Below are 16,043 nucleotides of genomic sequence, written 5' to 3' on the forward strand. Positions count from 1 at the left end.
GTTTGCTTGGGGTTTTTTGTTTGTTGGTTTGCTTCCCAGGCATGGAGTACTTCTGCTCAGCTATGGTTTTTGCTTCCCAGACATGGAGTACTTCTGTTCAGCTATGCGGTGATTCCATAATATGATGCTTTTACCAGAGCCTCAAAACAACAGAACCATGGATCACACAGGCTAAAACCTTTAAACCTTTTCTCTTCATAATGAGCTCAGGTATGTTGTTATAGCGATAAAAAGTTGACTATCACAGCTGATGGTAACAATAGCCTTCAAATGCTATTTGAACACTATTCAAATTACTGTTTGAGGAGAGAAAAATGAAGACTTTCATCACATTCAGAAGAGACAAAGGGGATACATTTCTGGCTATGCAAAAAAAGTATTTGAAGATTATAAATTCTCTTCCTAATCTGTAGATATTTCTGTCATTTTAAGCATTACATCAGACATACAAGGCATGTTGCTGTAGCACACGGTACAATGAGGAAGCTTGCAATAATTATTCTCTGAGTGTCGCTTAGGGACCTCCATTTATATCCAAGGCTTTTTTAGAGGGTACACAAGGTCAAAATATTTTCATAATTACACCAAAACGTTATTGCCTTTTTTAACCTTCATTCTCTCTTGAGTGTGCCATGGAAGTTTCTGGAGGCTAAATAACAGGTGTTGGTATCACTCAGTGACTGATAGAGTGTTTTCCTCCATGATCTTGTATTATAAATATTTCCCAGTCTTGGATTTTTAATACAATAAACATAGCTATGATACACACAAATGTTTTGGGGGTTCTTGCTAATTATTTAAAAGTGTTAAGCATTTCTTAGACAAAGCAATTATGGATTCTTGGCAATTGTGGCTCTTGGAAAGAAACACACATAAACTCCTCATTTCACTAATTTCACAGTTATTTTCTTTTTGCAAGCTCCCAAGTCTTGGGCATCAGCATGAGATTTGTCTTGTGTAGTTGCTGTGGGGATTAAACAAGAAAACAGGAGCAAGAGCAAAGCAGGACTCCATGCCAGTGCACAGGCCAAACCCAAAAAGTGGTTTATCATCATTGCAAAGGAAGAATAACACATGGTGACTTCCAGGAGCATTCACAGGACCCTTTGGAAATTCCCCAGTTTGCTTGGCAGAAGCTCAACCATTCTCCAAGGAGAACAGTGGCAAGGAGGGGATGGGGTTGTAACTCCTTCTCCTTGAAATTCATGAGAAATTGATGCTGCTACACTCTTGACTAATGGAAGCTATGCGTTTCATTTCAGACCCGAGCTCTCAACTCCTGTGTGCAGATCAGAACATGAAGCATTCTTTCTCCCCTCTGGTGGGTAGGGCAAGAAAGGTCAGCAATTTCAATTAAGAAGAGAGTAGATTCTTAGCAATGGCCTTTACTGAGGCAAATCCCTGCTAGCCACACAGCCTATGTGGAGTATGTCAGGAACATGTGATTTCCTTTCTTGGGTAAAGATGGTTGTTCAGGGCATTGACATTAAAAACAGTAACACAACATTCTCCTCCATAGGTTTGCTTCCTGTTGTTTCCCTTACCCACAGTCCTGCACTATGAAATGGAAAACTATAGAAAACAATTTGTTTTAAATGTTATACTGGTCTGAGTAGTGTAATGAAATATTACACTAATTACACTATCCTTTTTCATAGTCCAACATGTCCTTGGCCAGCATATCCATGTGGTGTACCTCACGTTCATGTTAGTAGTTTTCTCAGATGTCAGATTGATTCTCGTGTTCTTCAGTGCTTGTATCTAGTATTCGATTCAATCTGAGGTTCCACACATCCATTGAAGATCTTGAAATGAGCCTTCTGTGGCCAGAGTGTAGAGTATCATCCAAATAAAGGTAATGTAAAGCATAGAGCAAGCAGGTTTACATTTTTTTTTTTTTTTTTTTTTTTTTTTTTTTTTTGCTTTTTCGAGACAGGGTTTCTCTGTGTAGCTTTGCGCCTTTCCTGGAACTTGCTTTGGAGACCAGGCTGGCCTCGAACTCACAGAGATCCACCTGCCTCTGCCTCCCGAGTGCTGGGGGTTTACATTTTTTTTAAATGTCCTAACTAGCATTTCTCTATGTGTAGTTCTGTAGCCTCAGGACTAGAAATTTTGGTGCTTTCCTAAGTAAATTTTTAATTATAGAGATAACATAAAGAAATGGGATCCAGAAAAATCCAAATGATTTTCCCGAGATTGTACAAATAAAGGAAAATCGTGTTCTTAATACAATCAACAAAGGCCCGATTATGTATGCAGAGTAGATAATATTCTGTCTTACAACTGGTATATAGTTGAGAAATCAGAGTTTGGGATTTAACTAATCCCCACGCTTCCTATTGAATAAACAACACAGATAACCTCACCATAGGATTTACGGGATGACTCACATTTTCAGGGTCATCTACTTTCCAGGAATGATGACTCCAAGAATATTTCCAGTGCCATAACTAGTGCTAGCCTCACTCCATTGTGTATACAAGCATTTTGGATCTAATGTTCGCTTACATGGTTGTGCTCTGCAAAAGTACCTGAGTGAGAACTCTATCCCTAGGAAAAGGGGACATGACCGTGATACTTCTCAAGAATCTCCAAGACAATATGCCCCCAAAGACTCTTTTTAAAACCTTTATTATATTGCTCTCCTAAAAATGCTCACCAACATCCATTCATTTACATTTCACTTTGAAGACCTTAAAACAGAAATGTCATTTTAGTAGGGTGGTACATATACTAATTTACTATTAGACACCATAGACTGGGTTCATATAAATGTAGATGAGCTCCACATTGAGATCATGAAGGAAGACCTACCTATGGAAAAGCCACAGTGGGCAACTGGGGGGGGGGTATCTGGTATCAGATTTACATTTCTCTAAGCTTCCCAATTAAAACTTCCTTATGCATAAATCAGTAACATCTGAACTAGAAGGATCTTAGTGACTAACAATACTAAGCCGTGTGTGTGTGTGTGTGTGTGTGTGTGTGTGTGTATGATCCAATTGCCTGAGATCATATGAATGATAGAAAAAAAAAAACATGAGAAGTTCTTACTCAAACAGCATCATTTTAGAGGTCCAGTATTCCATGATCTTCCAGGCTACCAAAGCCAACATGTTCGTGCTATGTCCACAGATCCTTTATCTCTGGCCTTATTTCTTCCAGCGCGTTAGTCAACAAGGCAGCCCATTTGTACTGCACATAAGTCAATGCATATCCCAACCCTAGGCATTTGTCTGTCATGCCAAGTGTACAGCCAGCTGTCCCATACCATTGGCCTCTCTGTTCAAACCCTGGTGTGACTTTCATGCAGTAACAGTCCACATAAAATGGTATGCAAATTAATGACCCATAAAAATACTCAAGAAAGTCCCATTAAAATATTGAAATTTCTTGTGAAACACATTCCAGAGTTCACTGTTAATAAGTGTACTTTTTGTGAGAACTGAACATAGTCAAACTTCATGGGAGAAATAGTAAAGATATTTCTAAATCATAAAGATCATTTTTGTTCTTAGGTGTAACCCATAAGTCTGCTACTTAGAGTATAAATCATTTATGGACATGAGCCTTTGGTCTACTGTGTTTCTCCTTGTCTACTCTAGGAGCTTGGCATGCTTCTTAGTCACAGAACTTTATATCTCATCTCTCATATGAAAATGCTAACGGCTTCTTCATGGGATCTTCACAGTGAACTTTATCAATGATAATTCATTATCCTGGTCATAGTTAGGCATTCATCTACTCAATTCATCAAGACAGACAAGGTTTTGCTGCAAGCATATATTCATTTCAAAAGCCCATAGTTCAACACAATGACAACTTGTTTTTCACTTTTGTAATACCCTCACTGTCAGCTAGTAGAGGTCCACACTCGGTAAAACTAAAAGGCTGAATTTCCCTCAGACGATAATGGAGCCATTGGCAAGATGTGCCCCAGGCATGCCAGCAGATGAAGAGCTTTGGTACAGCACCAACAACGAAGACATTCTGCCTATGATTGGCATATGCCATTTAAATGTGCAGTTTGGTAGCTACAGTTATCCTCATGAGCCCATCTGTTCGTATGGTGTTCCAGTGTCAGGGAAGCCCAGCACATGTTTGCTGAATGAATAACTGATGGCATATGCAAGAAATAAAAACAATAATTGATAAATAGTATTGTTTTAATGGGCCCCAAACTACAACTTACATGTAGTTTCTTATTTAATGACTATATTGATGACTATAATGAACACAGCTTGTTACATGACTGGCCGTGAGAACTGGTACAGGGACCCTTTCTAATATTCAATTTTGGTAAAACTTTCAATCATTTTTCTCTTTCACGGCATCAGTTTAGAGGGAATAATGTGGAAGCCTTGAAGTCCTGCATTCAATTTGTCTCATTTAAAAATTATTCAGAGAACTCTGACAACGGTATTAGCTGTCTCAAACACGACTTCACGGATCACTTAATGTGAGCTCGCTTTCAAGTCTGAATCTAAAAGTCCAGGTGCATCTTGGCTCTGAACCTTTGAAGTGTGCCTATCCTCATTTAATGTGATGATGTAACTTAGCCGTTCAGGAGCCATGTGTGGGGCCAGCGCAGAGACAATGGCAGAGGCGAGAAAGATGAGCAGCTCTCGGGGGTAAAATTTATCTCACCTATGCATTTATCTTGGACAGGCACGGTTGTTTAAACTAAAAATAATCACAGCCGGTTCTCTGACATTCACCTGCTTAGTTCCTGCTGCATAAAACATTAAGCAGGAATGGAAATAAGGGCAGAGGTCAGCAGCGGCTATGGGGATTATTTGATTTCTGGACTAGCGCTGTCTCATTGTGTCCGTAGGAAAACTGTGCCTATGTGTTGGGAGAGTGTGTTGATTTCCTAAGCTGTAATTAATTTACTTCAGCTGCTGTTACTCAGAAAAGATTAGAACATTGCCTCTTCGGCTATCTCTCACAATGCAACCAGATTACCACTTAATGCTCAGCAAAGACTCTGCCATTCCCGGAAGCTCCTGCCATTATGCTGGAGAGAGACCCAGCCCGCTCCTTTTATTTCCTCGTCCTTTGCCATATTCAAAATAGATATAAAGGTAAATACATAAATGGGCTTAATATATTCCCCTGCAGCCCCAAATGAGTATGAACAAAAGCATCTGTCCTGGAGAGGAGATGAAAGAAAAAAAAATACTCAGGAAAATAAAGGGGAAAGAAATGAATGCTGGGGTAGGAGGGGGAAGAAAAAAGCTGAAAAATAGAATTTACATAATGGGCAAAAGGAAGGGGTTAAAGGCCCTTTGTTCTTAACAATGCCTGGAGGATGCGAGGAGACATCCATCCCAGTCACCAAATGCAAGGAATGTCACCATGGGATAATTCTTCTTATTTCTCAAGAAACAAGCAAATGTTCTTGTTTTATCAAAGGAGAAATCGTTAATGGTAGAAAAGACTGAGGAAAAAAATACATTGGAAATTAAATTGCAAAACCCTAAAACAAAATGTCCCTCACACGGAACTGTGAGGAAGTCTCCAGACCTTGCTCAAATCTCGCTTGTCCCCACACTTCAAGTGAGAAGCCGCTGCCTACAAGATGACAATAATCAGAAACTCAACAGAACGGGAATTGTTTGTAAAATAGCCGATCTGGTCAGGCTGACAACGGACAAAATGAAGCTGAGATGTCACCAGTGGCCGCTCCGGTGCCCTCTGCCCTCTCACAGGGGCAGGACTGTTAACGCCAGGGTGTGACTTTGTTAGACATGACTTCCTTAGCATCTCTCTGATGGATTCAAGTACTCCTCCTGTGTGTACACGGAGTGCACACCTCTCCTTCAGCACACCAACCCCCTAAGGAATTCTCCATTTCTTCACATAGTTACTTTAACGATGCTTCTCTACTCAGCTGGTTCTCCGGAGTAAGGACTATGACATTTTTTTTTTATTGGTTTTGTTTTTTTGTTTTCCCCACGATGGCCTCGTTTCCTCGGAAATGACCCAGTAAATGACAGGTATACACTCAATCTGAGCCTGGATGAACGGATTTGAGGAGGTAGATAACGCCATTAATTAGTTCAAGTTAATATCTAAACCCTCCCTGCTCCTGTCAATTTTGTTACTGCACTTTTATTTGATGAGATTCTTAGACAGAGATTGTCTTCAATAATTTTTTTCTTGCAGAGTTAATTTTTATTTTTAGATTTGCAGAAAAAAAATGTGAATATTGTACATAGACTCCAAATCCATATGCTACCAACCCAGTTTTCCTTAGCATCATTTTTGCTGTTGTCATGATTGATGAGCCAATATCGGCTCATTATCACCTGGAGTCTGAACCCATTTCCACTTTTTTTTGTTTTGCTTTTTTATCTAATGTTACTTTCTTGTTTCTAGATTCCTTCCAAGATACCAAAGTACATGACCATGACATCTCCTTGAGCTCTTCTTGGCAGTGGTTCCTATGATTAGATTGAGGTCATGGGTTTAATGTGGGAAAACACGTGGGAGCCATACTCTTGCCATCACACCATGTCCAGAGGTCTGCACCACCATGACGTCACCGCCACTGTGTTATCTCAACTTCCCGAGTACAGACTTCCTCATACGTGCATCAGTACACAGGAGATGGTGAAGTCATGCAAGTCTCATCCTTTCAAATGCCTTTATCACCCTTTAGAAAGGCTGGAACATGATTGGAAATCTCTTCTTCCATTCTTCCTTCTGCCATGTGAGAAGACAGCATCAAGGTGCCATCATGGAAACAGAACAACTCTCTTCAGGCATCTCCTCATGTGGGCATGTAATCTTGGACGTCCCAGCTTCCAGAACTACAAGGAACATATTTCTGTTATTTATGAATTATTCATATTGAATCATCATTTTAGCAAAACTTAAGGGGTGGGGTGGGGTTAGGACAGTGTCCTGGTTCCTTTTACTGGAGGATGGTGCTCAGAACCAAATGTGAGTGCTGTGTGTTTATGCTGTGGCAATATTATTGCCTCAGCCTTTTCATCGAATAGCAAGGAAGTGTATGAACTATTTTAACTTATCAATATTACAGATATCCACATATCCATAGGTTTTTCCATTTGCAACATTTGCATGTGTGTGTAAAACTAAACTTGAGTTCATCCTAATGCCTTCAATTCTAGTCTGTGGCACCATCAATCATCCGAGCTCCCCCCACCTACTTTTATGTAAACTCCCACCCCAAGAGCGGGAAATCTGGCTCCCACCATCTGCCACCCATTTACTAAACTGCTCAATTTCAGCACACATGGGTAATAGCACCAGAAATTTTAGCCTATATCCCCATGGGATTCAACTTTATCAGCTGTAGTACACACTTACATGCTGTTCTAATTTTACTGACTTCACTCATTTCAGACATACTTCGGTGAGTGCCTCCTCAAACCCGATGCCCTTCAGTGATGATATTTGCTACATTTGGGATATGATTAGATTATTCATCACATCATTCACTCCATCCTAGAGTTCTCAGACATGCTAAGTGATTTATCTTGGTTTGTGTACATTAAAAATCACTCTTTGTGCTGTAAAAGTTAGTTGGTTTTGATAAATGCATAGTGTCATATACAGAATTATGGTAGACACATGATAATTATATCCTTAACAGTCCCCTGTGTACCATCTATACAACCTTCTCCTCCCTATCCTCCAAATCATTGCCAAGCACTGTCTTAATTCCTTTAAAATAATTTCTTATTCCAAAATATCATGTACTGAGACTCACACAGTATAAAGTTTTCTTGAATTGGCTTCTTTCATTTAACAACATGCATGAAACAGATGTGGCAATTTCTTTTCATGGCTAAGTAGATCATCTCATCACCGAATAGTATTCTCTTGTTTGGTTATGCCACAGTGTATCTATTCATCTGGTTACTGAATGGCATTCTAGTTCCGTGAAGATTGGGGGAATTAGGAATAAACTTGGTATAACTCCTCCTGGACAAATATTTGTATAAGTTTTCATATCAGTTGGGCAAATACATAGGAAGGGATGTAGCTCTAATAATGTTTTGATACTATTCAACAAAAATCTCGTTGATGGGCTAGCTAATGATATTTTTTTTTAACCAGCACTTCCTAAATTGTGATTCTTTAGAATTTGCATTAGGCACTTTCAATCTTTTATTCACACATTCTAAGAAATTACCTATTGAACACTACTATGTCCAGCTCTTCTGATAAAGGAGGCTGTGACCATAAGCTAAAACTTCGAAAAGAAATCTTGTCTTATTCTAGTTAAGGAAACAGACTATAAGTGAAACAATGTAAATATATATATATATATATATATATATATATATATGCTAAGTGAAGATGAGTGCTTTTAAAGACTAGGGCAAGGTATGGTGGGTCGAGAGCAATAACAGAGATGTACACTAGGTGACATTTGTCCCGATACTTGGCTATTGTAGGAAAATAAGTGAGGAAAAGTTAATGGTACATACAAAGACCCCATGACAATAATATACCTAGCATGTTCATGTTATAGAAAGAGTAAATGGGGAATGGCATCACAGAGAGATACAGAACAAGAAGCAATGGCATAGAGACTTTAAGAGAAGGATTATACGGGGTCTTAGATCATAGCGGCACCCTTTCGCTTATTCTGAGTAACCTAGGAAACAACACAAAGGTTTTAAACAAATAGGCAGGTGATGTGATTTACCTACCACCTCAGTCACCTGTGTATAAAATCAGGTACTCCCTGGTGCATTAGAACTTGTGCTAGAACAGTGAGCAAAGGCCAAGCCCAGTATGATTCAAACAACAGAGGTGTGGTCAGATATATGTGACAAAGACATCTGATTCTGGCAAGCTCACAAATGATGCCAGCCTCTCAGGAGAGATGTAAAGTATTCCATTTCTTCTTCAGTGCACTCGGCATGATCTCACTGTTACCCTGTGCATTAACCATGAAAGACCAAGGCCTTGTTACTTTCAAGGAAACTGAGGCAGTAACATTTAAGGAGTCACAAAATTGGTATATGTTAAATACTTTTTAATCATTGTATAAAGTGTTTACCACATTTACTTATTCTCTGAATTCCATGGGTCATGCTTATTTTACAGACAAGCAGTATGAGATAGAGAGAGACAACATGTCTTGCTCAAAATCCCAGAATGCAGGGTGAAGAACAAGGATTCATCCAGTCTGTTGGCACCGAAGCCACGATAATTAAAGACACTTGATTGGTTTAAGTCTGTCTATCAATGACTTGGCTCTCAGTGGTTTGGGTTATTTTGTTTTGTATGTGATTTCTTTCTGCAGAGGAACAGTTCTTTGGTTCTAGTCACCTTGACTGGGAAACTGTTTTTAATCTTCTGCCTACACCGTGTGAGCTAACTGACTCTACCTCTAGTTCCAAGTTTGAGTATGAGCCCAATTCTGGCTACCTCCTCTGGCTAAGAATGATTGACTTATGGTTGAACAAATGACCCAAATTACTGAATAAGACTTATTTTGGGGATTTCCTTTGGAAAGACAAGACCCTTGTTTCTATTGTGAAGCAACTTGTAAGTGAATGCTATTCTACCAGTTCTATTGCCAGCAATAGGAGGAAAAAGAGAATCTGGCTATGGTAGAGCCCAAAGTTAGGTGAGAGATGAAACACAGGCAAGAGCTACTGAATTGTTTTGGTCTCTAAATCCGCCTCTGTAAAACCAGTTTATCTTGAACTTTTCTATTGTGTAGATATATGCAGGTCCAAAGAATTATAAGTTAACTATTTAGAAAAATCATAACAATGTAGTCATAGATAAAGCTTTCACTTCATAGCTTCAGTTTAGACCTCCTCCCTTGGCTGGTATATGTGGTGGAGGTCACCTATGAGGGAGAGAGGCCCTCAATTATTAGAAGAGTTGGATCCAAATTCCAGCTTGGCAGATAGTCTCTGAGCAGGTTACTCACTCCTTGCACTTCATTTGGTCTCACGGCAAAACGCAATTAGGTGAGATCCACGATTGTAAGAAATGAATGAGATGGCATACACGAAACATTTATTAGAGCACCTGGCATAGCGCAGCAGCTCAGTCAACAGGGGCTGTATGCCAGGCTGTGCTGTGCCAGGAACAACGCGCCGACTGCATGGCTGTGTGGATTGTGACATCGACAGTTCCGATATCTGTTAATTGAGCAAGTACTATATGTGGGACCTTGTCTAAGGGTTTACGAGATATAAGAACATTTCTATTTTATTTGTGAAGTGCGAGAAGAGCCCCGATGGGTAAAGGAATTACTCCACAGGCTGTCAGCTGGTAAATGGCAAGACCCACCGAGTCAGAGTCTTGTGACAAATGAAGCTCAGCTTGTCACCTCTGCGTTGAAATGTCCCCATACATAAACTTGCTCTTATGCATTAGAAACAAGGATGATAAGATTGAAGAAATGAACATTTTTATTCTCTAAAGTGTGTTTCCAGGAAAGGAAAATCAAATTTACTCCTATTAAATTGAAAATCAGGCCAAGTATGGAGTATATTTAAAAAAAAAAAAAAGCTGCAGCATTGACAGCCAAACATTAATTCAATAAAACTGAGGTAAACATTTCCCCGCACAGTCTCTATTGTTTTCCTAAAAGAAGAGGGACAGGTGTGGGGAACCCACATTTGAAAGAAAAATCTACCTCTTTAACACCTTTATTCCTAGGTGTACCAGGGATCTTAGAGAGTCTTATTAATAAAATCAAACCTGAGGCCAGTTATTGGGGTGAATGTTGGAAGATCAGAGAGACAGAACAAGCCACAGCTTCCTCACCTGGCCAACTTCTCAGCTGATCCTGTTTCCTCAGACTGGTAGCCTCTGTGTCCTCATATCCGAATGGCTCTCAGCTGAACTGTTGCTCAAAAGCCTGAAGCTTAACCAGCTAAAAGCTTCTAGTTTCTGGTCCTCATGCCTTATATACCTTTCTGCTTTCTGCCATCACTCTCTGGAATTAAAGGCTCGCTTTCTGGGATTAAAGACGTGAGTCACCATGCTTGGCTGTATCCTTGAAAACATGGATTTCTGCCTCTGGAATGCTAGGATTAAAGGCGTGTGCTACCACTGCTTATCCTAAGTATCTAGTGGCTTTTCTGTTCTCTAACCCCAGATAAATTTATTAGGGTACACAATATTTTGGGGAACACAATACCACCACACCCAGGTAAATTTTTGTCTGTCTCTGTGGTTTGAGACAGTCTTACTTTGTTGCCCTGGCTGACCTGAAATTCTCTGTGTAGCCCAGGCTGGCCTCAAACTCCTGATCCTCCTGCCTTAGCTTCTTGAGTGTTGGAATTACAACAGCGTGCCACCATGCCTGGCATCCCAATTAATCTCAATATTTAAAGGGATCTTTTCAATAATTAAATCAGCCATTATGAAAAAGCCATTACGATACAGCGCTTTTGCATTTGCCATGGTTCTCATGCCTAGCAGACTTTGAAGGCTTTCATGAAGGAAATGGTAATTTATTGGCAAAGAGTTCATTTATGTTGTGTGTTCATCAATATTTGATACTTTCACTTAGGAAGGCAAAGTGACCCATACATCATTTGCCTAGTGTGATTCTGTAACTTCCAGCATACGCAAAAGGCATCTTTCTCCCCTCAGATGTCCTCTCTCACCCCAGCCTTGCTTTGCTGGTGAGCCGTGCCAACCAGAACTGCAATTGAATGCAATTTCTCGTCCATTTCACTGATTACAACTATTTAGTGCGTTCTCAAAGAACGATGATTACAACGTGCTGGTTCTTAATGCTTAATTTATTTACATGCATGCCTGCCACAGTGTCATCTACCCCATCTCCCAGACGATGGCATAAAATCATTGAAAAATGATAGGCAATAAACGCGGCTATTTTACGCATTCTTCGGTGGAGAATAACACCCACTGTCACTCCTAACATTGGCTGACCCATGTTCCATTGCTGTTAAAGCCAGCCATAATGAAGGCGGTGCAGCCATAAAGCTTCTTTATTGCTACTTTGTTCTGACAATTCTTGCACAATAATAGACTTTTTAAAAATAAAAGCCTGGCCAAATTGGTATTTTTATGTTGGTATCTGAAGCCAACACTACATACCTCCTTTTTCTCTCTTTCCTTTCTTTTCTGGCTTTTTCTTGTCTCTGTCTGTCTGTCTGTCTGTCTGTCTGTCTCTGTCTCTCTCTTTCTTAAGGAATGTCATATTAGTTGGACGAAAGAGAAGAAAGAGTGAATTTTAGAACTGTGACTGCACTGTAATTGTGTCTCCTGTTGTTGCCCAGGCGAGGTTGTTCACATTAAGCCAAATAAAGGCCACATTTACATTTAGGAGAAGCGCTAGCAATTTCTGCACATCTTTGGTAATTCTTATTTCAGTGATAACCTGACAAGTTACCTGAATGTGTCTACCAAGCCTGCCCTTCACGTCATCCAAATCAGGAGCGGGGGAGGGGAGACAAGGAAGGCTTCCCAACCCCCCAAATTGTCAAAAGTCTTAACTCAGCAGAAAGGACCTCGTACTTCCTGTTTGGAGGTTAGAGTAGGCATGAGATGACAAGGCTAGAAGGAGCAGACTGGGTGCTTTCTTTCCCAACAAAATAGCAGAAGAGAGCTGGTGCGAGCAGGCAGAACATATTAGCCCCCAACCTAGAATGCAGTATGCATTAATGAGCTCTCTACACTACTTCTCATACAAACAGCCTTCCACCCCCCTCATTAAAAATAAATAAACAAGTAGCAGCACCTGTTAGTTAATTTTCCTTATAAAAGAAAAAAAAAAAAACATTCAGCCAAACTAAAACCCAGAAGCACCAAGCTCTTTCAAACTCACCTCATGTTTTAAGTAAGAACTAAATGTGTTTCTTCCAGGAGGTTGTGAAGGACCACCACAAAAGAACTGTTCATACTGCAGCTATTGAAATGTCTAAGGATGCTTGGCTTCAGAAAAGCTTGCCGAGTGAAAAACTCACAAGGTAGCAGAGCATCCCACCCCTACCCCATGGCCTCCTTATAAAACACAATCGTCGTGGCTACTTCCCAGGCTTATTTCTGCAAAGAGCTAGAGTACCGTGACTTTTGGAAGTTAAACCACACCCAGATGCACAGAGCGGCCCTTGTTTCATGAGAATTGCACACTTTCTTTCTTTTCTCGGCCTTGGAATGATTTAGACCCAGTGCCGGGTAGCTGTGCTTTCAGTTGTGGAGAAATGCACTCAGCTTCTTGTTCTCCACTGTTCTGAAAAATGGGTAGACACTGCTTCATCATAAGAAGCTCCCATCTCTTGATGGTTTTGCCTGAAACCAAGAACCCAGTTGTCTCTGGAACAATACAAAGTAATATTGTAGATTCAGTTATTGGAATTAAGGGGTCACCAGTTAATACAGGAAAAATTGGGATTCCCTCTTAGGGTCCTTAGTCTCATTAATAAAAGAATTTAAGAGTAGACTGAAACAGAAACTCAAGGACAAATGTATTAGAGTTTAAAAAGAAAACTAAGGTCAGGGAAGCGGCAAATCTCAGCAGGTGCCTGGAGAGGAGAGGGGCAGAGAAAGATAAAAAGCTGGCCCAGAGGTTGGATGAATGTTGGACAAGCAGCCACCTGGTGGAGAAGGAGGCTGTAGATAAAGAGTAAGGAAGCCCAAGATGTGGAAAAACCAAGGTGCTGAGGAAAGAGTGATTAGAAAAGAGGTGGAAAGAAGAAAAGGAGAAAGTGTTGTGAGGAACTCGGCAAGTGGGCAGACTTCTACAGGTGCGTGACTGCAGTCCTGCTAAGCCATGAGAAGGAAAAGTACAGCGTCACATGAAAGGACTAGCTATTCCACCCATCTCTTTAGCATGGCTTAAGGAGAGCCTGCTTACGGAGGGGTGGCCTTTTATCTAGATGACTACCTGAGCCCAACTGAAATGTTAGATCTTCCTCTAAGCCAGAGATTTTTATTCTTTGGACCAAAAGAGATTTTTTTTCTACCGGTACAACATTTTTGTCTAAGACAGAATTACTCAACCAGAAAAAGGCAGAGGGGAAGGGTGGCATGGGCCTTACAGGTCCTCTAGAGAGAGAAAAGAAGCCTTGATGGAGTGAGTAATGGTGGTCAGAGAACACTTAGTTCCAGACCCTTTGCCTCAGTTGCCTGACATTTTCCCATCACTCATTCATAACCCGTATGGTAGTGGGAATTTGCTCTGTGCATGGCCTTGGGCTATCTGGCCTTATAGAGTCAGTGCTTCTTATCTACCTATGTGACCGTTTAAATGGGAGGAGAAAGGGGATTGTGCTCTCTTGTGTGGTGAAGACCGGATCAGGTGGCGTGAAGCTGCTTGTGATCGGTCCCCAGCTTTCCACACACTGTGCAACTGGATTTACCTTGTCCTGTATCAGTGAGTCTGTTTTTCCCATAGAACCTCTTAATAAATTTTATATATATGGAGAGAGAGAGAGAGAGAGAGAGAGAGAGAGAGAGAGAGAGAGAGAGAGAGAGAGAGAGACTATTGAGGCTCTCATTACACCTTAGTTTATCTTTCATATGTGCCAATCAAAGAAGTGATCAATTCCCACCCAACCTTGAGCATAGTAGTGTCCAGCCCACCTATAATTGTGTGTGTGTATTATTGGGGGAGTGGCTGCAAATTTGAAGAACCTGGTATGTTGGAAAGAATGGTGGTATCTCTAAGGTTAAATCCATGACTGAATTCCTAGAACTGTGAACTTACTCAATAAAAAAACGTCTCTGTGTAGACGCCATTAAGTTCTTCAGCTATAACACTCCTGGAATTTCCAATGGGCCCTAAGTCCAATGATGCTCCTTCTCAGAGACACACAAAGGAGATCACACACTGAGGAGATGCTGTCAACATAGAGGGAGAAAGGAGATTGATTGGAAGGGTGTGGCTACAAGCCAAGGACTCCCAGGTTCTAGAACCTGGAAGCAATGGAGGACTCTGTTCTGTTGCCTCCAGAGAGTGTCGCCATGTCACCAGCTTGATGTCAGAGGTCTGACCGCCAGAGTTGAGTGAATAAATTCCTTCTTTTCAGCTGCCCAGTGTGTGTCCACGTGGCAGCGGCTCTAGGAACTGAACAGACATGGGGTCACTGTGAAGCTCCTAGTCCAGGCTTCATGCCAGAGTGATGAAATGACATGTTGTGCAGGTAGAATCTAGATAGAGATAATTTCCAAAACCGCTTCTGGATGACTCAATGTAGACAGAGTTAATTTCCAAAACCGTTTCCCGGTGACTCAATGTACATAAAGGCCGTGAACCACTGATATCAGGGCTCAGTCCATAGGCTATTATTCAAGCTTATTAGCTGAAATTGCTTTCATCAAATGCTAAGTCAAGCCCTACTTAGGACAATTCTTCCCTTGTGAGTCTGTCACTATGGCTTTTCTGATGGAAGAATGGCTGGAGGCTCCGAATCACCCAAGTGGTGACTTCATAAAATCACACAGCAGTGGGAATCACAGTAAGGATTATTATGCAGTCAGTGCTCAGATATGCAGGTACTAGATATAAAATGATAATCAGGCAAACCTGGTCTCTGCCTGTGAAATTTACAGTCTAGAAAGAATACAAATATGTTCACAGACAATAGAGTAGTGAGCCATTGGTAAAGTACCAAGGGCACAGTGAACATGCATGGCCCTGAGTTGGCATATGAGTAGTGGCCTAGAAGAAGTGATGCCTCATCCAGAACACAGAACAACTTTATTAAAGTGACTTTGCATGTGAAGGACCATGGGACATAGAAGGAAAAGAAACAATGGATGAATTCGTAGTGTAGGGGTGAACAAATTATCTGCATTCTTCCCACTTGTCCTAAAACTCCTGATGATAGTTATGGCCTCCAACATAACTATAGCCTTACATGTTCACTTATGCTTTCTCTACAGCTGCTTTGGCAACACAAGGCAAGGTGGGGGGGATTGTTACAGAGGCCATTTAACCTATAAAGCCTGAAAAAGTATTTTCCATCTGGCCCTTTGCAGCGTCTTGACTCCTGATCTAGAGTCAAAGGTGTGAGCTCACTGTCTGCAGAGAGAAGCAACTGGAAGAGAGCTCTGTGAGC

General features: G+C 40.8%; 1 long non-coding RNA gene across 1 annotated transcript; it reads right to left on the bottom strand.

Annotated features, from left to right (window-relative positions):
• Positions 1 to 6,154: 6,154 nt before the first annotated feature.
• On the bottom strand, positions 6,155 to 15,301 carry LOC143269418 (uncharacterized). The gene is made up of 2 exons (XR_013045833.1): positions 14,690 to 15,301; positions 6,155 to 6,815 (listed from the first exon to the last, which is right to left on the bottom strand). It is a non-coding gene; the product is annotated as an uncharacterized LOC143269418 (long non-coding RNA).
• Between the last annotated feature and the right edge of the window lie 742 nt (positions 15,302 to 16,043).

The sequence above is a fragment of the Peromyscus maniculatus genome, chromosome 18 (genome assembly GCF_049852395.1).
Source record: "Peromyscus maniculatus bairdii isolate BWxNUB_F1_BW_parent chromosome 18, HU_Pman_BW_mat_3.1, whole genome shotgun sequence".
In the NCBI taxonomy this organism is placed as follows: Eukaryota; Metazoa; Chordata; class Mammalia; order Rodentia; family Cricetidae; genus Peromyscus; species Peromyscus maniculatus.